Genomic DNA, 23,712 nt, shown 5'->3' on the forward strand with positions numbered 1-23,712 from the left:
GGTTGTGAGAAGGATAGAATCTGGCCACAGTGGATTTTAAATATACTATATCAGTTGGCTTTTTCTTTGTAACAAAACACTCCCAAAATGTAATAGCTTAAAGCAACCATTTATTTAGCTCATGATTCTGTAGGGCAGCAGTTGGGCTGGGCTGACTCACTCATACATCTGTCATGTCCCATTTAAACCATGCCCCAAAGAGTTAAAGAAACCAGTAAGTAACAAAAATTCTTGAGTTTAGAGGATGGCAGATTAAACAAAAAAAAAAAAAGAAAAGAAAGAAATAAAGAAAAAGAAACAACTTGCCGAAATGCTGAAACTCCCTCCTCCTGTAAGATAACAAAATTAGCTGAAATCAGTTAGAACCAATGTAGCCAGCTGAAGTCTGCACAGAACAAGCTTGCTGACATCCCAACCTGAAATTCCACCACATGTTTCATACTAACTCCCCCCGAATCTGCACATAACCCATGAGAATCTGCTCATGCCCAAGGACTTTCCATACCTCCTCTTTCCTTCCACCAATCACCTACTAATCTCAGAATCCACCTCCTAAACCTTTCCTCATCAAATTACAGACTTTAAGCCAGCACAAGAAGACCAATTAGAACTGGATTCCTATCTCCTTGTTAGTCAACTTGCAATAAAAAGCTTTTCTTTTCTCAGAATCTGGTGTCATAGTATTGGCTTCTAGCACATTGACCAGTAAGTCCCTTTTTCTTGGGACTCCACCAGCTGTCAGGGCTGGTGGTCTAGAGGGGCCTCAGTTAAGGTACTTGTCTCTTGTCCATATGGTCTCTCATCCTCCAACCAGTTAGTCAAGCTTCGTTAACATGTTACAGGGTTCCAACAGCAGCAAGAGAAAATAATCGCTATTGCACAGTGCTTTTCAGTTCTCTCTTGTGTCACAATGGCTAACATCCCAGGCAAGCCATGTGGCTGAGCCCAGAGGTAGAAGAGAAGATATGGTGGGGGAAAAGGGACAAAGAAATCAAGGAAGGGCAAGAGTTTGTGACCATGTTTGCCTTCTACCACATTTGCTATTAAGATTGCACAAAGAGGTTGGGCGCGGTGGCTAACACCTGTAATCCCAGCACTTTAGGAGGCCGAGGCAGGCGGATCACCTGAGGTCAGGAGTTCGAGACCAGCCTGACCAACATCGTGAAACCCCAGCTGTACTAAAAATACAAAATTAACTGGGCGTGGTAGCGAGCACCTGTAATCCCAGCTACTCAGGAGGCTGAGGTAGGAGAATCGCTTGAACCTGGGAGGCAGAAGTCGCAGTGAGCCGAGATCACACCATTGCACTCCAGCCTGGGCAACAAGAGTGAAATTCTGTCTCAAAAAAAAAAAAAAAAAAAAAAGGATTGCACAAAGTGTTGAATTATCAAATCAGACTCATAAGAATTAGAAATCTTATTCAGTATCAAACTTTACTAATAGTACAAAAAAGCTATTCTGCTTTTATGCAACATGCAGATCAAGCACGAGAAGTCTTGGACCACCAGTGCTGCATCTTGGGCCCTTTTGCATCACATCAGAATGTGCCCTGATGTACAACACATGGGGCTTCCAAGTGATGCATATTGTTCATCACTGACCCAAGGGGAACTTTTAAGCCTGAAATAAATCCATTTTATACTCTGATAATTAAATACCCCAAACTGACACTTTCTAGCAGGCCATGCCCCAGAAATCTATAAATTTCAGGTTTGTTTACCACACCAATTGATTAAGTATATCCTGCTGAAAGAATTCTATTAATAAGGACTCTCTTATTATCATTCTATCAGTAAAAACCATCAGAAATTTGAATAGAATATTTCCATATTTGACCAGGATAACTCCTTTTTTTCCCCTAATTTCTCCTTCTCCTCTTCCTCCTGCTTCTCTTCTTTCTCTTCTTATTCCTCCTCCTCTTTTGCTTCCTCTTCCTCTGTCTTTCTTTCTTTCTTCTTTCTTTTTCTTTCTTTCCTTCTTTCTTCTTTTTCTTTCTTTCTTCTTTCTCTTCCTCTCTTTTTCTGTCTTCTTTCTCTCTTTTTTTCTTTCTTTCTGTCTCTCTTTTTCTTTCTTCTTTCTTTCTCTCTTTTTCTTTCTTCTTTCTGTCTCTCTTTTTCTTTCTTCTTTCTTTCTCTCTTTTTCTTTCTTCTTTCTTTCTGTGTCTCTTTTTCTTTCTTCTTTCTTTCTGTCTCTCTTTTTCTTTCTTCTTTCTTTCTTTCCTTTTTTCTTCTTCTTTTTCTTCTTCCTCCTCCTTCTTCCTACTCTCCTTCTCATTCTTCTTCATCATCTCTCCTTGAAATTATCCAGCTTAAAAAGGATAGTTAACAGATCAGCTGCTAATCTTTCTCTTCCCAACCATACTTTGGATTTTCACCTTTAATATGAACTTCTGTAACAAAACATCCAAATATTTGGAGCCATTTATTTTCTCCCTTCACCATGTGTATGTGTTTATGCTATGCTTATACACAAGCATGGGGATTACTTATCATTTATGGATAAGGAACTATGCATTTAGATGCCTTTAATTTCTGTGGAGCCAGAATTCCATCTACAGAAAGAATCTTATTTCATGTTTCTGTATAAAGTATCAGGTAACTGTGGAATGGTTTTCCCTGGCAGGAGAAATGGGATCTGTTAGAGAAGAAGGTAATTTGTTATTTGAACTAGAACTTCCATAATGGGTTTCAGAAGGGATTCCAAAATATTCTAGGTCCAGTGTACCCTTCTCTTGGAAGTCTCACTTGCATTATCAATACAAATGAACAGGATTATTGCTAATATTTCTTCCAAAACTAACATTTATTTGATGAGGTTTAGGGTAGTTTAATAGGAAGTGCCAAATACATATTTAGGAAGAGTGGAATGAACTTTGACTTAGTTGGATGTTTCTGATGCCCTATGCAGAACATGTTGTCTCTAGAACTCTTGTGTAAGATTATATCTTGAACATTGGGAACTTACACTCCCTCACTTGGCCTGGAGAATTCTAGAAAGCTACACTGTGATCCAAAGATGGCAGGATATCAAGGTCATTTGAAAGGTTCAGGTTCTTCTTTTTTTCAACTGCTTGCTACTTATCCTAGTAAAATGCAAAGATGTGTGGGTGCATGATATTCTGAACACATCAAAAATAAAGTGGAAGTGGATGGTCAACCTAAAACAGTAAAAGAATGACTCTATACAGGTTCTGAAGCATCAGGTAAAGAATAGCTACCAAGCAAATCAAACAAAAAGAGCCAAAGTCAGTGTTTTACAGAAAGATACAAATGAGTCTATACTTTCCAAAATGGAAGTATTCACTAGTGTACAATAAAGGTCAAAGCTGTAGGATCCTTTGAGATCAATGGGTCAGTGCTTCCTACACAGTGGTATATGGGGTTGATACATAAGTTTATGATGTTATGGTACACAGATAAACTTTTTATTTTCATAATTGTGTGTTTATTTTAATGAGTGCAATAAATACCTATTTTTTGTTTTGGGGAGTTTTTTCTTTATTTTCACTTTTTTACTAGCCACCATTCAATCTGTCTCCCATTATCACCTTGTTCTCCCTATTGGAGAATCTCCCATTTTGTGTCCTCCTGAGGATTGTTGGCCATCTATGGAAGTCAAATGGACCAGATTTTCATCCTCCTCACACCTGTCACAAGATAGGCAGGGTGCAAGAGTGACTTGAGGTTGGCCAACCAGACACTGTCCCCATGATTTTGAATTCTGAGCAGATAGATGACATGGTGACATGGGTGTCTGACAGCCACATTCATTGCGGTGACAGTGGTGTGGCAGTGGTGCTTTGCAAAGACCAGAGTGCTCATGCTACGGGACCACTGCAGTGATTTTGCTGTCTGGTCAACCAGGACAACTTCAATCCCTACTGTCTTCAAGCCTGATCTTCTAGCCTCCTAAAGTTACCTGAGCCCTGAGAATCTCTCCAGTAAGATCTCCCTCTGCTTAAGATGGCTGGAAGATTTTCAATTGTTTTCAACCAAGGACCCTCTGACTGACACAGTGTGAGTTAGGAAATATGTAATTAGCAAATCAAAGCCATGATTTTATGGATATTATTCTTTCATAAATGACAAAGTCTTAAAACAGGGTTGATTTAAATAAACTGGAAAGAAAAGCTTTAAGAGAACTGTGGTGTGTGATTACAAGAAAACAGTGATTGTTAGGAAGACAGTGAATTGGCTCAATTCCCTCATTTTACAGAAAATGAATGTGGGTCCCAGGGAGGCTAACAGACACCAGAAAGTTCCCAGTAGCTCAGCTGCAGACCCTACCCAGCTTCAAGTCCCCTGACTCCATATAGATCTCATAATCTACCCACGAGTGAGGGACAGAGCCCAGCTCCCACACTCAGGGTCCTGCCCCATCACACAGCTGGGATCATCTTGGGTTCTAAATTCACAGAGGCCTAGGTCAGCAGCCAGCACTTTCATCCTTAATAACTTTTTAAAAAATCCTTCTTTTCTCCTGTTTATTTTCTTTTATTTTTTGTCTTCAAACTTGGTATTGATGAGCCTGACAGCACAGAGCACATGTACCACAAATACTCTGTTTTACTTTGAGTCATTCACCGCTGAGAAATAACACCCCTCCCCACATAGAAGTTCTCAACAGATTAATTGTGATAGTTTTATTCCTCAAGAAACCGCACACTCTAGCCCATCAATAACCCCCTTGAAAGCAATAACCTTCTGTGAAAACACCCAGAACCCCTTGACCTGTGGCTCAGTGAGAGAACTGTTGGTTTTCTGAAGCCATCTCATCAGTATGACTCAGGAGTGCAGTAATTAGTCTGACCAGGGAATAAAGTCCTGTTTCCTTTACATTTAAAAATCAACTCTTGAAATAATTTTCCACAAGAAGCCAACAGAGACCTATCCCTTTATATTAACTACCAACTGAAGCATTCCCCGGCGGCATTTCTCCATCCTGGTCCATGCCAATTACAGCATCGTAACCTAGAATGAAGTGAAAATTGTCCATGTGGGACGCAGGGCTCCACAGTGGAAAGGAGAAGAGATTGGAGTGACATAATCTTGGGTTCTAACCTTAGCCTTGCGGCTGAGTGGTGCTTGGAGGGACAGTTGGACAGAGGAAGGCATCCCAGGCAGAGGGAAGAACACAAATGGAGCCATGGAACACAAAACCCTGTGGGGAGATGAGTGAACTTCAGGAAGGGGGAATGTGTCTGGAGAGCAGGGCATGAGGGGTGTCTGGAGGCAGGAGGCTGGGGCTGCAACTGATACTAAGGAGACAAGATTTTATCTGGGAGGCTGTGTGGGGTATGAAGAGAGCACTGTTGTGCAGTCAGACAGATCTGTGTTGGAGGTCTAGCTCTGCTACTTTCCAGCTGTGAAAATGGGATAACAAAGCTTCCTTTGTAGAGTTACTTTGTGACTTAGAGTTATTGTGTGCAAAGATTGTGGCACCATGCCTGGCTCAGAAACATTTTTCTCATAAACAGTTGCTTCCTTGAGGAACTGAGTGGCCATTGAACATATCCATTGTGGTGTTGAAAGGTCTTCCCACCAATGCATGGAGCATAGATTTACGGAAACACCTCAAAAAGGCAAACAGTTCGAGGTCATTGCACTTTACTGGCTGAGGAAGAGCCTGGGGCAGAGCAGTGGATGGGGGCGCAGTTGGTACAGGGAGGAGGGGCAGATGCAAGAGGTATTTGTTAAGTCAAAGGTACGGGTCCTGGCATTGATTGTATGTGGCAAGGAGAGCGTTGGTTGGGTAGTGGGGTGCGGGTTAGGAGTAGCAAGAGTTCAGGATGACTGCCAGATTTTGCATAAATAATGGGTCCATAGTGCAGCCCCAGCAAAGATGTAGAATATGACTGGGTATGATGGCTTGTGCCTATAATCTCAGCATTTTGGGAGGCTGAGGCAGGAGGACTGCTTCATCCTAGGAGTTTAAGACCAGCCTGGGAAACATAGTGAAACCCCATCTCTACCCAAAAAGAAAAAAATTAACCAGACATGGTGGTGCATGCCTGTAGTCCCAGTTACTTGGGACACTGAGGTGGGAGGATCACTTGAGCCCAGCAGGCAGAGGTTGCAGTGAGCCATTGCACTCCAGCCTGGGTGACACGGTGAGACCCAGTCTCAAAAAAAAAAAAAAAAGAATATAGAATGTCAGAAAAGAAGAAACAGTTGTTGTAGGTAGAGGTTGATTCTCAGGTAGAAGTTAAGTCAAAGCCAGAACCAGAAGGAAAAATATAATTAAATTCTTGGGTTATTTACCTACATTCAGTTGAAAATTCATGTATTTTTTTTAATATACAGAGGCAAAACATCATAATGAAAGAGCATTGAACTTGGATTCCCAAGACCAGGCATGCAACCTGTGTCTATCTCCTAACTACTGTGTAATTTGGGGAAAATTGCTAAGCCCGTGTGAGCTTCAGCTTTTGCCTGTAAAGTAGGGATAATGACAATCAGTCCCGCCACCCCTGTCAGCTGAAACACAGAGTGCAACATCCAGGACTTCTCACCCACCACGGGCTTGTCCTCAGGGTCAGGGTTTTGGTCCCCAGTGCACAGACCATTCAAACATGGGGCCCTTCCTGTGGCATCTCTCAACGGTGTGATTCGGAGGGTCATGGATGCTCCTGAGAAAGCAGGTGCGGAGTTCCACATTCTTTCTCCTGGACGCCTTCCATGACAGGGCTCGCTGAGAAACTCGGGAGCGGGGACAGCATGCTCCTTTGTGGGAACACACAACACTCCCTGCCATCTGCCTGAGGCAGGGAGAAAAGAAGACAATGTTCTGTACCCAGCAGGAACTGGCGCTATCCAAAAGAGATGCAACAAGATCTGTTCCATTTCAAGCCCAAGAGAGTGACCACTGAGAGCTGTCCTCAGGCCTCATTGAGGCCTGGATGAGAGGGAAGGTGGAAGAAAATTTTAGTAGGAAGGAAATAAATATGGAGGCTTGGGGGAGAGAAGGAAGGGAGGGAGGGAGGGAGACATGGCTGGAGGAAGACAGGAAGGAAGGAAGGAGTGGGAGGAAGGGAGGCAGGAAAGGAAGGAGAAGAGGGAAAGAAGCCTGCCATTTCTTGAGCTGATCCAGTGCATTAGGTAAGGTCAAGTTTTTTCATGCTCTCTGTCATTTAATTCCCACAACAACTCTTATTTCACAGGTAAGTAAAAGTTAGGAGGCTGAGGCTGAGAACGGTCAAGTGCCTTACCCAAGGTTAAATGGATTTTCTGAGCCACAGCTGTCTTTTCCACTAAAACATGCCACTTCCCCTTCTGGTCCTCTATGTACTCAGAGTGTGAGTGAAGTCCTGGGGGAACTACAAAGTTAGACACCATGAAGAGGGGCACGGCATCCCATTGGAAACACGGGATACCCCATGCTCTTCTGGGCCAGTCTCACCTGTTGGTCCGCTGTACTCAGTTCTGGGCTATGCCAGAGAGGAGAGAGGAGCCCTGATAACCTGACAGCCAGAGCAGGGCAGGCAGGGAGGTGACGGGTTTCCAAATCAAGTCCTATGATTGAAGAGACTGGGAGCACTTGGCTGTAGAAGTGACCACCAGTAAGGACAGGCAGCTGTCTTGAGCCAGTTGCTGTCCTGAAGTGGCGATGGACATGATCGCAGTTCCAGAGGCCGGAGCCCAGAGAGCTGCAACTTTTGTTTCTCATGTAGCTGGGCAACCTTCCTCCAGACCAATAGTTTGGCTCATTTCCTTTTTTTTTTTTTTTTTTTTTTTTGGAGATAGAGTTTTGATCTTGTCACCCAGGCTGGAGTACAATGGCATGATCTTGGCTCACTGCAGCCTCCGCCTCCTGGGTTCAAGCAACTATCGAGCCTCAGCCTCCCAAGTAGCTGGAATTACAGGCACCTGTCACCACACCTGGCTAAGTTTTGTTTTTTTATTAGAGACAGTGTTTCACCATGTTGGCCAGGCTGATCTCGAACTCCTGACCTCAGGTGATCCGCCCGCCTCGGCCTCCCAAAGTACTGGGATTACAGGAGTGAGCCACCGCACCTGGCCACAGGACTGCTACTGCACTTTTTCAGTGTTATTCTTTACAAATTTGTACAGTGTTTGTTTAGAGAGACAGATCTCTGAGGGGCATTCAATAACCAGGAGACCCTGGTTCCACTATGCCGAGACCTAGTGAGTCTCTTCTGGACTCAAATGTGTGCAAAACTAAGTCAAGGCAGTCTGAAAACCAGCCATAGTTATTCACACTTGTCCCTCAGTGTGAGCACATTATTAACGCTCTTTCTTCAGTCACACAGGATAAACTCCCCACCCTCAAGGAGTTCTGATTCGTAAATTGACCTCCATCTCTTTGTATTCTTAGTGATCAAAACCTAGACGGTCTCCAAGGCAAGTACTAGTGGCCCACCCTTAATCCAGTTGCACCTGCTCATGCTCTAGGATTCAGCTCAGCTGGCATCTCTTTGAGGCACCATTCTTCGCTCTCTCGGTCAGGTGAGGTTCTCCTTGTTGCTTCCATAACACCATCCCTCAATGTGTTCTCTCCTTGTATTGCAATGATATTTAGATGTGCCTGCCTCCGTCACAAGACTGGGAGATACGTATTATTACCACCATCGCCCCCAGTTAAGAGGCAAGGCTGTTGGGGCTCAGGGAAATTAAGTCTCTTCCCTAAGGTCACAGAGCTAATGTGTAATAGAGCTAAGATTTAAATCTACCTCACCTCGGTTTCACTCCAAAGCTTGTAATGTTTTTTGTTCATTTCAAACTGTTTCTACAACAAATAGATTTCTAAAGTGCCTCTACAGAAAATGTGTTTTCTCTAAAATGAACCCCAAACTGGACACTTGTGAGTGCTCCCAAGGGTCTTGAGGTGATGGAATAGTCTGCCTTTCAAAGAGAATGATCTTATAATTTACAAGTTTGCCCCTCAATTAACTGAGCACTGTGGCTCTTTATTTAATGTTATTTCTACATAATCTAATTTCGGCTGCAGGTTAATGGACCCATAGGGAGTTACTGCTAGTTCAGTTTCAAACGAATTCAGCAGCATTCCTAGGTTATTGGTTGTTAATGGGATCACCCAGCTGTTTTTACTTCCTCCCAATCCTTCTCGAGGTGACTACAGAGGAGAGGACAAAAACGGACGTGGTGGGACTCACTTTTAGATCACTGGGACTACTGAGCTCTCCCTCTGCCGGCTTCCTGGCCACACTGGGTTCCGTTCCCTAGAAAACCACCTGGTCATAGCCAGAGCCAGCATGGCCCACACTATTATTCATCCAAACACATTGAGCACCTAGTGTGCCCAAGGCACTATTCTGGTGCAGTTGGAGACACCGAGATGGATCAAGTATGGTGTGAAGGGAAAATATAAATTGGTTGGGTTAAATCACTAAAATCACTAAAACTGAGCTGTGGTTTCCTTGCATGCAGTGTTCATCATCAACATGCTTATCTTCAATTGTTTGTTTGTTTATTCTTATAATGTTGACTGAGAACCTGCATGCACCAGATATTTTTCTGAGGATACCTGGGTGATTCCAATCTCGTAGGCTCATGGTCTCATAAGGGATATAGACAAATTAATAGGCAGTAATAGTTCAGAGTGATTGGTCAACAACAGGGAAGTATGAGACACCATGAGAACACAAAGGAACCTTTCCTCTTCAGGACTAAGAGGTCAGGCAAATCTTCCTAGAGGATTTTATGGTTCAGTTCTGAGTTTGCCCTGAATATGAACAGAGGCCAGCCAGAACACGAATAGCAGTCTCCCAGAGGTGGGAGAGAAGAAACATTTTAGTCAAAAGGAACAACATGAGCAGATATGCAGGATGAGAAAAAGTAAGTCATCTTGGGAAAGTATGATGGTGAATATGTTTTGAGTAGAGTTCAAGTAAGGATAATAGTGAAGAGTTAGGGGTATAGAGAAGAGGAGCATGTATGAAATATAAAGGGTCTTGAAAACCTGGAAAAGGGGATGGATTAGACTTCAACCTGTAGATACCAGAGAGTGGAGGGTCCCAGAGATGCGTGAGGAGCAAATGTGGTCTTTCTGCAAATCACCCAACTGTTCTATGTAGACTTGATTCAGGCCTGGAAAAATTAGAGCCTGGGGCAACTGAACCACAATTGTGGCCAGAACTATTGAGGAAACTATAAAGAGGGAGATAAGAGGGGCCAATCTGAAGGAAAGTTGGGAATAAGTGCCAGCAGAACTTGATAGAAAAGAAACGAGTTCATGTAACTGCAAGCATTAGGCTTTTAGAAAACTACAAAGTAGAAAAGCAAATGCAGTTCACTTTAAAGCTCAGATTTCCACATTGTATGAATTAATGACACCTAAATTAATGATGTTTTTCTATATTGGGATACTAGATCAAAGTCATTTTACTCAAGATTTTATAAATGCAATAGTATTTGAAGAAGAAAGAGTTTGGAAGAATAATAGCACAAGATGGCTTTGATTGTAGGCTTTGGGGTGAATCAGGATATGGTAGGTCACAGGACACTTCCCCAGATGATGACAGACAAGGTAATGAGTGGCTTTCACTTTAATGAGGGCCAGAGCTTCATTTTCAAAGGGTTATTAAATTAGGCTTCACTGATGGCATATTTAATTTGCTTTAGAAAGGGAAAAAATGGTTTCTTAAAGGCATGGGGACACAAAGTTCAATGGTCTTTTCCATGATACTCCACTCTTGACATGGCCTCAGAGCTGGCGATTAGCTACAGGAGGCAGAATGCCTTACAGATTTTTTTAAAGCATGACAAGTCTTTGTTCTAGAACAGGTGATGTTTCACGTTTTCTGAAAATCACACCCCAGGTTTTGTGCTCCAAATGTGTGAGCAGAAGTGGAAGAACACACTGTCTGGAGGCAGGCCAGCATGGCTGGAAACACCTGCTTTCACCTAAGCCAGCTGCACAAGTTTGGGGAAAATAACTTAGTCTTTCTAGTATGTTGCTTTACCTGTGAAATGAGGCTGATGATGATAGCTCACCTTGCAGGACAACTGCAAAGCTCAGATCAGAGCATTCCTTCCTCAATTCCCTGACACGGAGTTTTGTTTTCTGCACAAGATGAGAAGGATAAATCCTGACTTGGCTGCCTTGCAGGTTGCTGAGAGCTCAGGGAACAATGGAGGCTTAGAGTAAAAAATGTGTTTGTGTGAGGTCACAAGACAGACTGGCATCAGAGTAAAAGCTAAGATCAAGGTGTTTAAACACTCCATACCCTCTCCATTGTGCCATGATAATTAATGCCCAAGTCCCTGAGACACAAGGGGATGTGTTTCCCTGGTGGCAACTCTCTGCCTTTCCCTTTTGTGCCTTTGGCTAGTTCAGGAATAATTGGAAAGTGAGCACAGAACCCTCATACACAAACCCTCATGTACAATCCTGGATTCTGAATCCCCACCTCTTCTCCAACTGCAAGCTCCCCTTGGTGAATCTCTCTTCCAACCTCTCCCCAGCAGCTTCCTCCTCTGGGCCCATGTTGCTCTAGGCACCTACCCTCACAAGGGCCTTTGTCATACCTGGATCTCAGGGACCCATGTGAACATTGTTTGCTCCCCTTCAGATGAATGCCTGGAGGGCAGGACTACAGATAAGAGACTCCTATCCATAATCCCTCCTGACACTCAGCTCCTGGCCAGCACTGCAGGCACTCAATAGAGCTGCCAGAATTAAATATGTTAAAAGTAACTTGATTTCCAGATTGTCCACTTGACTAACTTAAAATATGCTTTATTTGGAAAAGGTAAGAGGGACGTAATTAATGGTCTCTGCCATGATCCAGGCTGAGCAAATGCTGTGATTTGAAAGGGGACTCCTCCGAGATTGCTTACATCCACATTACCCCAACAGCTCTTCCATTCTTCTGGTGCCCAAATCTGGGTCATCAGGAGAGGGTTGATGAAGAGGAAGCACAGGAAGTAAAGCAAACATTTACAACTTAACCTTAATTCTTTAAAATATCCTCAGCAATAAGGTTGGGGATGGGGGTGTTTAATGAAGGCTAGCTAGGGGACAAGCATGTTTGTTTTAAAGATTAAATGATAATCTTAATAATTAAATGATAATTAAGTATATGAGGCACACAGCAATTCACTTTAGGATATAGTAGGTGCCCAAATAGATGTTACCCTATCTCACCTTCACTTTTTAGGTACTTTTACCTGGTTATAGCTACCATATTCCCAGAATAATGCAGAGGTCTCTTCCTTTAATTCTTAGTATAAAAAACCACCTCCATTCTAAATCTTTTTTACCTAGAATTCTAGAATTCTCAGACTTAGTTCAATATAGCCATCCTGTTTTTAGAGCTTTAGAGAGAGTACAGACCAGGTGTGAGTCATTCCATCTTGTGACTTAGTGTGTCTTAAGAGTCTGAGTCATAAAATCACAAAGGCACAGAACATTTGGATGGGAAACCAAAGAGAGAAAAAATTAAAGTTTCTCTTGGCACACAAATAATCTTGAATCAAATTTGTAACAGAATGTTGAAACTGAAGGCTCATGGTAAGCCTCATGATAAGCACCAGGAGGTAACAGATGAGAGGTTCAAATCCAGGTCTCCACATGTGGAATTTACGAAGGAAATGTCACAGGACCTGCCCAAGCAGTAGGCTCCTCTTCCTCATTGTGGTTTTTTTTTTTTTTCTTTTCTTTTCCTTTTTTTTTTTTTTTTTTTTTTTTAGGCAGTCTCGCTCTGTCACCCAGGCTGGAGTGCAGTGGTGCGACCTGGACTCACTGCAACCTTCATCTCCCAGGTTCAAGCAATTCTCCTGCCTCAGCATCCCAAGTAGCTGGGATTACAGGCAAGCACCACCACACCCAGCTAATTTTTGAATTTTTAGTAGAGACGGGATTTCACCATGTTGGCCAGGCTGGTCTCAAACTCCTGACCTCAAGTGATCTGCCCACCTTGGCCTCCCAAAGTGCCGGGACTACAGCTGTGAGCCATCGTACCTGGGCCTTGTTGTGGTTGTAAAGACTGTTAAGTGAATGAAAGAAGGAAAATTGCTGAGGAGATTTCCTCAGAGATGCAATTATATTTATGGGTGTCACCTCAAGTGTGGTGAGTCTTCCGTGGGGTTACCCCAATAGCTTTGGAATGTGTTCCCTGCAATTGAGATCTAACTCCTAACCAGGAAATGCAGTGGGTGGAGGAGGGCTGATGTGCCATTTTGGGGGTAAAACCCAGGGCACCTGCTGCTTGGGGATCCACTGTTTTTTGGAGCAAAGAACATGGGAATGTTTTCAATGAGTCAGTATGGGACGGAGACGGGTTGAGAGAAAGCCAGGATGGGGACATTCCAATTAATAGGGCTGCCCCAAGTAGGGGTAGGATCCATCATGAAAAACCTGGATTCCTAGAATCTGAGAAGGAGGTGAAGCATCCACTCAAGTCAAGCTGCTTCTATCTGGGTTGGGGGAAAGTCAGGGGAGTCCCATGGTAGGATTCATGAAGCGCTCGAGAATGCCCTGGCCTCCACCAGGTCCTCGGGTGCTAGGATCACTGATGATGGTGGTATCTGCAAGGGACTTGTCCTGTTCTCTTACTTCTTCTCCCTCCCCTCCAATCCTCAAGGAGTCAGAAGGTGCTGAAAAGCTTGGGTTCAGGGGACTATGGAAGCAAAAATTGAGAAACAGAGAAGTGAATCCCCAAATCTCCACTATTCCCTCCACAGGCTTTTAGCCTAAAGACATCTGATGTGGGGAAAGGAGGAAGACTCACTATCAAATCTGGTTGAGATATTGGGCTAATATCTTTGAGCACTCAATTACTGAATCAAGGCAGTGGTGGAGACTTAAAATGACTGTAGAACCACCAGTTACCTGAGTCACCAGACAAGTCATGGACTTGCCTTATTTTCATCCAGGGGCAGGAGAAGGTTGAATACATATTAAAGAGATGGCAGGAGAACACAATAAAGATGCATTTTAATCACTCTGCAAGCTGTGCTTTTTCAACCTGCATTTTATAAAACCTTGTCAAGCATCTCTTTCAAGCTCCAGGGAACAAAAATTACTTAGGAATAAGAAATGGTAAATGGTTATCAGTTGTACAATATCCCTTATCATTCACTTAGAATGTGAGAAACATCCCTTGCATTTTCTCTATTTAGTGAGTGTCCATTTTTTAAAGGCATGTGACAGATATTTGTCAGAATCTTTACGGTCACCTTGTTATCAGCACCCTCATACCCTCCTGTCAGGAACTGTCACTGTTGCCCTGGGATTCCCATCCAAGAAGGTGTTTAGGAACAGAGTCCTCAGAATTGGGTACAGTAGGATGAGGAAGTTATGGCTTTCCATTGACCACCTTCATCCTGTGCCGTTTTAAAGGACTCTGAGCTCTGTAAAATGCTGTAACCTGGATTAGCTAAAACCTCTTGGGTTGTCCCAGTGTATACTTAAGTCTGTTCTCAATACATAAGCATCAAAACACAAACCAGCACACTCACAAGCACACACATACACATCCTCCAAACTACCCCCTTTCTGCCACATCATACATCAACTCCTAAATCCTGGAAGAGAGAGGTAGATTTCTTCAAAAATATTCTTCCTGAAGGCTATTTAATGTTACAAAGAATAGCAATAAATCACATACATCAATGCCCAAATGTCTGAATTTCTTCCTTAAGCATTTTTTTCCTCAAATTTCCCTTTCCTAAAGCAGCTGTCCTCTCTCTCTCTCTCCTTACCCTATTGTCTGAAACCCTCACCTCTACTCCATATCTCAACCATTTACATACCCTGTACCTCGATTAGCTGAACAAAGCCCAGTCTTTAATCAGATTCTGAGCAGCTGCCCCTGCTCGGACCCTGGCGCACTGAAATTTCTCAGGCAAGGCCAGGTACATCTGGATGGTGGGTGGGGTGGAAGGTGGGGTGATCATGAGGACCAACCTGACTTAGTTGCTTTTGATGTCTGCCTCTTTCTAGGACACTGGCTTGTCTTTGCCCCTGCAACCCTATTCTGGTACTGGCCAGGGGGCTGATACTACAGAAGGATAACTTCCAGCTCCCTGTGAAGGAGGCCTTCACATGGGTGGAGGCTCTGAGAGGAAAAGAATGAATAGGACAGATTCCCTGGAACTTTGAATTTGCAGGCAAATTAGTTTGTCACAGTACCTGCTCAAGAAATGTTAGCTTCCTCATCTTCCTTTTCTGGAAGCAAAATGTTGCCAATAACTTTACCAATTTAAGAAAATGAGAATTTTCTTAGCTCCTAAAACACTGGCCTTGCTAACAACCCCATGTTTTCTCTTCCATCCATCTTCCATGCCTCACTGAAACATCGAATACACCTGACTGCCCACAATCAAAAGTGTCTGAACATGTGAAAACTCATGAAGGCTGGCAACTTATTTTTAATTTGTACATTGCCTTCAAAAATTACATACACCTTGGCACTCTCAAAAGTCATGCTCCTTTGCCCTCAACTGCAGAATCAGGACTAAATGATAAATTAAAGCGTGTGTGTGTGTGTGTGTTTGTGTGTGTGTGTGTTTCCATTCCACGAGTGCATCCTAATTTGGGTCTTTATTATGGAAGCCAGTGATAGAAATGTCTATAAACTCTTAAGAAAGCAAAAAATTAGAATAAAATAGATTACATTCAAAGATATAAAATTAAGTTGTATTTTATTACTAATGGCAATCTGAATAAAATGTGAGAAGAGGGCACCCGTCTTTCAAGACTTCAAAGGTAATATAAAAAAGCAAGCAAATAAAATATCCATATCCATTTTAAAGCACCAAGACATTAAGAATCCTATCATTGTTTCTGACAACCAGGCCAGGGCAAAGGAGAAGGTACACATTTCACAACTGTGGGAATGCTTCGAACAAAACAAAGACAACCTTTCAGAAGAAGAGGCTAAGATTGTGTGAGGAATAGGGAGGAGTTTAAAGGGCTAAGCCCAGGGAACAGGCAGGGGTGCAAGAGCTAGATCTGAAGGGAATTTACAGTGAAGCCACTAGACCCAGATGGCAAATGGGAGTTGGGACCAAGAGAGAGTCCCCAAGGCAATACCATTAGAGGGGTATGGATGGACCCATGCGTGGCAGGCAGGAAATGCATGAGAGCGGTGGCAAATGGGAGACTCAGGTGGTAAATGGGAGTTGGGACCAGGAAAGCATCTCCAAGTAAATGCCATCAGGGGGGTCTGTGTGGACTCGTGTATGGCAGGCAGGAAAGATATCAGAGGAGGATGAGTTTGGCTACACTCTTTGCCTCCCAAATTTCCCTATTGCCTATTCCAGATTCCTCTTACCTCTTTGGACCTGCAGGCCCAGATCATCAACCTAGGCAGAGCTGGCTGGGATGACCCAGGACTCCCCACGTGGAATGCAATCAAATCAGCTGTGCCTTATAGGACATGGGAATGAAAATTTTACACATTACTGCCAACTCAATCCTGAAACAGTGCTATTCTCCTGTCTCTTGCTCAAGAAACTTTCCTGACTCCCTATTAACCAAAGGTTGAAGTCCAAACTCCATAATTTGACTTTCCATTGATCTGAATCGTATACATCTTTCCGTCCATTCATTCATTCATAAACACCTATCAGTCACCTGTTATATACCAGGCATTAGAAATAAACATTGAATGAAACACAATATCTGCTCTCAAGAAGTTCATGACCATCCCTCAAATAAATGACAATCTGGCCCAAATTCTTTTCCTGGCATAACTTCCACCACATGTATGTGAACAGTCCATTCTGGGCCAACAGGTGCACTCATGTTATCCCAATGTGTTGGTTAAAGTTCTGGAGGCAGGTAAATGATGGCTTAAAACCCATTTCTCTTGCTTTCTAGTAAGCTTCTAAATCTTTCTGTACCTTAGTTGCCTTACAAGGTTGAAGTAAGGGTTAAATAATTTAGTGTGGAACTCATACTGAGTGCTCTTACAGAGCAGTTTTTACTGTTACTGTTGTTGCTGTTGTTCATTCTCCCCTCTAAGCCTTGTTTGCAGCCAGCTCTCAGGTGAAAGGGCCTGACCCCCTGCTCTGCCCACACCCTTCCCAGGCCTTGCAAGGCCAGCTTGCTCCTCTAGGAACCACTCCTTCTGCTTGAATCGCTCGTGATACCTAGGACCTGGACTGTTGTCAGGGGATCACAGGTGTGGGACTCCACTTCCTGCACGGAGTGTAAACTCTGGGAAGACAAGGAGAAGTCTTAAAATTATGTAGATCCTCCCATGGGAAACCCAGGATGCTATGACCTATGAAATTTGGGACTTGCTGTGAAATAAACCAGCAAATGTGATGTTTCCTAGAATTACAACCTCACGGTGTTTGTCTGCTTTGGCTCATAAATTCCCTGGAGATAAATCCTGCATGTATGCATTGCCCCACATTTTAGTCTTTCCAGCTCATGTCTTGTCTGAGGCAGAATGGGGAGAATGCAATGGTTTAGAATAAGTACTGACCTGTCATCCCTAGAGGTGAAGAGCACTAATAAAGTAAGAGGTTGTTGTAATTCTTCTACCACAAAGGAACCCATTATTATTATTATTATCTATATGAAAAAATATTTGCATCTCTCTGTCTACAGTATCTAGCATGGTATAAAGTAGGTTCTTAGTAAATGGTTTTTTTGCATTTCAAATAAATGATTGACTCTCAGCTTTGAGAGTGTTTCTGTCAAACAAATTTTGTTTCTTAAAGAGTAATAAGTAATTTTTTCGCTTCCTAAATTAATCACAGATGTGTATAAATCAACAGACAATAAGTGGAAAGCAGAAAACAGCAATAAAACAGTCTATTAAATTGAGCTTCTGTGGCAGACGCAGTTGGTTGCCAACAGCAATTCTCCTCCCTCTTCTTTGTCCCTAGCAGACCCCCCTTCTTCCAATGATGGAAATGAAAATACTGGGCCCTTACTCTACAGCTTGCCTATGTGAATCTGTTTGAGCCAATGAGACATAAAGAGAAGTTTCCTGTGTTTAGAGGAGACTTCTAGAAAATATTCCTCTTCACTCCATGATAAAAATATATTTTAAAAACACACACACAAAAAGCCAAAGCACTTGTGCCTCCCTTTTGCTTTTGTCGCTGCTATCTTGGGACCATGCATGGTGATATGATTTATACACCAGGAAGGATGGCTCCGAGACAGGAGAATACTTGAGTCCTTGATGACATTGTCAAGCTGCTCAGTCAATACTGGCTGAGTCAGTACTGGGACCACCTGCTTCTGGGCAGCTTATTGTTGAAAAAAAAAAAAAAAAAAAAAAAGAAAGCAAATAAAACACTATTGTTTAAGTCATGTTTTTTTGGCTTTTCTGTTACTGTTAACTGAGAGCGTCCTACCTGACAAATTGCATAGTGAGCTGGCTGTGGCTTTTGCTCACCTGTGAGACCATGCTGTATACACACACCTGCTGCAGAGCTTTGGGCAATGTTCAGAATTGCTCATGAGCATGCATTATTACCTGTGCGAGGCCCACAAATCAAGCCCATGCTCTTCTTTTCCAGTGAGACAAAGAGGGAGACATGGGCCCTTGTGTTGGGCCTGAAGAGACTGAATCCTATCTCGGCTACTTTCTATTAGGTTAGTGAAAAAATAATCACGGGTTTTGGCCCGGCGCGGTGGCTCACGCCTGTAATCCCAGCACTTTGGGAGGCCGAGGCGGGCGGATCACAAGGTCAGGAGATCGAGACCACGGTGAAACCCCGTCTCTACTAAAAATTACAAAAAATTAGCCAGGCGCGGTTGTGGGCGCCTGTAGTCCCAGCTACTCGGGAGGCTGAGGCAGGAGAATGGCGTGAACCCGGGAGGCAGAGCTTGCAGTGAGCCGAGATCGCGCCACTGCACTCCAGCCTGGGCGACAGAGCGAGACTCCATTAAAAAAAAAAAAAAAAAATTAATCACGGGTTTTGCCATTGCTTTCAATGGCAAAGATGGCAACTACTTTTGCCCCAACCTAATAGCTGTAAAAATGTATTAGTCAGCTCAGGCTGCCACAACAAAACACCTAGACTGTGTGACTGAAACAACAGAGATGTATTTCTCACAATCCTGAGGGTTAAGATCAAGCTGCCAGCCAATTCACTTCCCCAGTGAGGGCTCTCTTTCTGGCATGCAGACAGATGGCTGCCTTCTTACTGTGTCCTCACAAAGTAGAAAGAGGGGAAGCAAGCCATCTAGTTTCTCTTCTCATAAAGGCCCTAATCCAATCATGAGGGCCCCACCCTTACCACTTCATCTAAGCCTATTAATCTCCCAAAGAACTCACCTCCAGAAACCATCAACATATGAAGTGATAGGGCTTCAACACAAGAATCTAGGGGGACAATTCTTACCTCAAATTGGGAAATTATTTTCCATGGATGATTCAGCTCATGGCAGTGGCCTTGGGCAAATATTTAACAGCCTGAACCCTCAATCTCCTCATCTGTAACGTGAAGCATGGTAGCAGGACTTGCCCCCAGCTCGCTACAAAATTGAATGAGATAACACATGTAGGGCGCCAAGCACGGGGCCTGGTACATTGTGAGAGCCCGGTCACTGTGCACTATGGTTTCTGTTCTCCACCTGTGGAGATGTGAGGCGGCTGAACAATTTTAGCTGCTTTGCAACTGACCAGCTCTTGTTATCCCTTCGAGGACGGTAAGGAAGACCCACCTGGGCCCACCAGCAAGGGAGCAGTGTGCCTCCTTAGACAGGCTGGAGGATTACCGATAGAAGTGAAATGCGACATACAAACCACCACTGGAAGAGCCTACCCTAATCCAAATCCTCTAATCCTCTTGTTTTCCTGGTATGATTCCTGGACACTAAGAAATGACTCAGAACTCAAGCCATTATTGTATCATGGCCAAGTCCACCCACTCTGTCCTCCTCCACACATTTGTCCCAGCTAATCCTCGTGCCTGGATAACCATTTTCCACTCTCTGGGTAGACTCCTGCTTCCTCCTCAAGGTGCAGCCCGGCCATCCTCTCCTAGAAGCCGCTGTGGACCCTCCTAATTTCCCACTCATCTCTGGGCTGGGCATTCCTTTTCTATTCCATAGACTCTGTTGGACCCATCACAGAGTTGTTCACATATTTGTTTTGTTTCTCCAATAAAGTGCATCCTCAGAACCAACTGTATTCCTTACATATTTTGTGTAATAACTAAACCTTGGCTGAATGATAACATATCCATAAAAAAGTAGAATAAACTTAGTAAACAAACATTGTTCTATGCAGTTGTATGCTTGATCTATGAAATAAAGTTATTTCTTTTTGTTCTGTAAGATAAACCCAATGTATTTGTGGCCTCCACCATAATTTTGTTTTCTGGAAACCTTTTATTTTATTGCTGTAAAAGAGAATAGGCTGCTAACACCTTACTTGAGTGGAGTTATGCAAAGAAACAAAACATATGTTTAGAAATTGAAAAAGCACTATTAATAATTCATGAGTTAAAGTAGAAAGCATAATGGGAATTTAGAAGTGAATGATAAAGGCAGGCGTTATGCATTAAAACTTGAGTAATGCAACTTAAAGGATACTTAGAGGGAAATATGTTATCTTAAATGTATATATTGGAAAAAAAATTAAACCATTAAAAGTTACATATTTAACTCAAAAGCTGGGGAAAAAATAGAATTAACTGAATGAAACTTAAAGTTAAAATCAAAAAGCAGTTAAATAGAAAACAAGGACATCATAAAGATGTTTATTTTTTAAAAAGTAGTTCACTGATAAAACAGCTCTCTGATAACATGGCTCAAGAAAAAAGAGACGAATCAAACAATACTAAGACCAACAAAGAAAATATAACTGAAGCTTCAGGAAAAATTGTAACAATCATTAAACAATGCTGCAAACGGTATTATGACAATAATTTTGATAACTTGAAGGGAATTCATATTTTTGGAAAAATTAAAATCAACAAAAATAGAAAGGCTGAATTGACCATTCAGTAAATTAAGTTGGTAGTCAACAATCTGCTCACTCCCGAAAAGCAACAGCATAAGATAATTTCACAGGCAGATTTTACCAAACCTTCTTGGAATAGACAATTCCTGTCTTATGCAAGCTTTTCTAGAAACTAGAAAAAGGTACACTAGCTGTGGGTAAGGGTCAAAAGCCAAAAAATCCTCTCTTTCCAGATGGACAAATTTGGCTGAGTATTAATCCTGGGCACCCGATAAAGGTGGAATGTCAGCCCTGTTCCAGGCAACATAACGTATGGTTAGGAAAAAACTAGAAAGCTCTATGGTGGGTAAGTTGCATCATTCCCAGGAGGATTGTGGACAGACCACACATACCTGGCAGGAAGCTAGAGCTTTGACCTTCCTGTGTGCAGCCACGTGGTAATTTGGTACATCCCTCGTGGGGATCTAGAGACTATGTTCATGGAGCGGTTACAGCTATACTGGATCTTATTTTAGGTGGGAGATTTAAGACATGATGGCTCTGAAATCCACTTGTGTGGTCTTTTTCCCTTGCACCTGAGCTGTCATTTGTGTGATCTGAGACTAGACAATAGACTGCTGTGTGAGCTGTTACAAGGACTATCACCAAAAAGGGATGCCTGCATCCTTCTGTTTATCCTGGTGCCAGGTGTGACCTACTCAGATCTAGAATCTAAACGTCTGGTTGAAACTAAGACCGTTGCTGTGGGTATTGTAAGATCTAAGTTATGAGGCTAGTGTAAACAATATCAAACAAATGAGACTAATAGTAGGAAAAATTATTGGCACTATCATTTGAACAAAGACATAAATATCCTAATATTAACCAATGCATTCCAGCAAGGTATTTAAACACACATGCGCGCACACACACACACACACACACACACACACACACACACACAATAGAAGAATGCTTCGATTAGAGAAATCCATTAATTAAATTACCACACTGATGGATTCAAGAGTAAAATCATATGACAAATGCTGTTAACCCACCATTACCACTCTTTTCACACTAAGTTCTGACCATTTTTCCAAACAAGTTGCCATATACATCAATGAAAGAGAAAGGAGATCCTAAAAAGAAATCCACCCATATATATCAACTTGAAAAATAAAGTGAAATTACTAATCGGTGGGCAAGAAAGGATTATGCAATTAATGGTGTTCAGCAATCGAGTAACTACGTGTAAATTAATAAAATTAGATCACTACCTCATATTATTACATCCCTTCTTACACACAAGCAAGTTTAAAGCAAAGCTTATAACTTGCAAAAATAATATAAAAATATTGTGATATCTGGATTGGGTAGGATTTCTTTAAGGAGCCAAAAAAGCCCAGTTTATAGAAAATACCAATGAACATATTTGTATCCCAGGTAAAAATTTTTGTTCAACAAAAACTCCATAAACAAAAGTTAAGGCCGAGCACAGTGGCTCACGCCTGTAATCCTAGCACTTTGGGAGGCCAAGGCAGGCTGATCACCTGAGGTCAGGAGTTCGAGACCAGCCTGGCCAACATGGCAAAACCCTGTCTATACTAAAAATACAAAAATTACCCGGGCATGGTGGCATGTGCCTGTAGTCCCAGCTACATGGGAGGCTGAGGAAGGAGACTCGCTTGAACTGAGGAGACGGAGGTTGCAGTGAGCAGAGCTCACGCCTCTGCATTCCAGCCTGGGTGACAGAGAAAGGCTCCGTCTCAGGAAAAAAAAAAATTGTTAAGGCACATACCAAAAGAGAAAATTTAACCAATGTAATGGGCAAAAGGTTAATGTCCAGAATAAATGAGTAATTTACAAATCACAAAGAAAAAAATAACTGAGAGAAAAAAGTACAAAAAAGGGAAGAATAGGCCAATCTTTGAAAAATAGGTACAATGGCCAATAAATACTAAAAAGAAAAACCTGAAAAGATGCTCAATGTCACCAGTTCTATAGAAAATACAAATAAATCCCACAATGAGATACCATTTCATTTTACAGTAGGTGAGAGTATGTATTGGTACAATCCTTTGCAATAAGTGGTAAACTGGTATAAGTACTTTGCAATATGTAGTAAAGTTGAAAATCCACATAATTAGTTGCCAAGTCTCTATACCTAGAAATATACCACAAAGAAACTCTTACACATGACCACAGGGACACATGTCCAAATACTTATTGTAAACTTTGTAACAAAAATTACAACCAAAATTCTTACCAATAAAAGAATATTTAAGCTGTGTTCTATTTATGCTCATGAAATACTACTTATTAGTTAAAATGAGGAAACTAGGGTTACAGGTATCAGTATTGACAGATGTGGAAAACGTGATGTCATTTGAAAAATACTTTGTGACAAAATGCAACATACAGAATATTATCATTTAAGTAAATCTCAAAAACTCATAAGGCAATCTAGGTGGAAATGTGCACATGGAGTGCAATGTTCAAAGTATGCCCAGGAAACTTCATCCTTAATTGCACACTGATAGTAGTATCTGTCCCCAAGGAGCAAGAATGGAATTAGAAGCCTTAAGAAGAGAACTTCAACCCTATCTTTGATGTTTCACATTTTTAAAAAGTTCTAAGCCAAAGAGGACAAAATATTAACCTGTGTTAATTCTGAGTGGTGAGTATATGACTGTCACATCAATATGTAACTGCAGAACCAGTTCAATTTTGTCAGTAACAAAATGGTGAGTTGTTTTTCAGTTGCAATGGATCCCCAGGTTGCAAGTCAGTGACCTGAGCATGTCCAGAGGAAGCCAGTGCACTCCCTGACCCCCACCAAGCCAGCCACAATGACAAAGTCAACCACGTGCAGA

General features: G+C 42.3%; 1 long non-coding RNA gene across 2 annotated transcripts in view; it reads left to right on the top strand.

The window, feature by feature from the left end:
• Positions 1-22,680, top strand: part of LOC105488245 (uncharacterized) — a 108,334-nt gene extending 85,654 nt beyond the window's left edge. Inside the window, exons 4-5 of one of the 2 annotated variants that reach the window (XR_011606713.1) lie at positions 8,335-8,465; positions 12,672-22,680. This is a non-coding gene — a long non-coding RNA (uncharacterized lncRNA). The remainder of the gene's footprint in view (positions 1-8,334; positions 8,466-12,671) is intronic. The other variant, XR_003019523.2, reaches the window with a different exon arrangement.
• Positions 22,681-23,712: the final 1,032 nt, after the last annotated feature.

Source organism: Macaca nemestrina, chromosome 8 (assembly GCF_043159975.1).
Source record: "Macaca nemestrina isolate mMacNem1 chromosome 8, mMacNem.hap1, whole genome shotgun sequence".
NCBI classification, from domain to species: domain Eukaryota; kingdom Metazoa; phylum Chordata; class Mammalia; order Primates; family Cercopithecidae; genus Macaca; species Macaca nemestrina.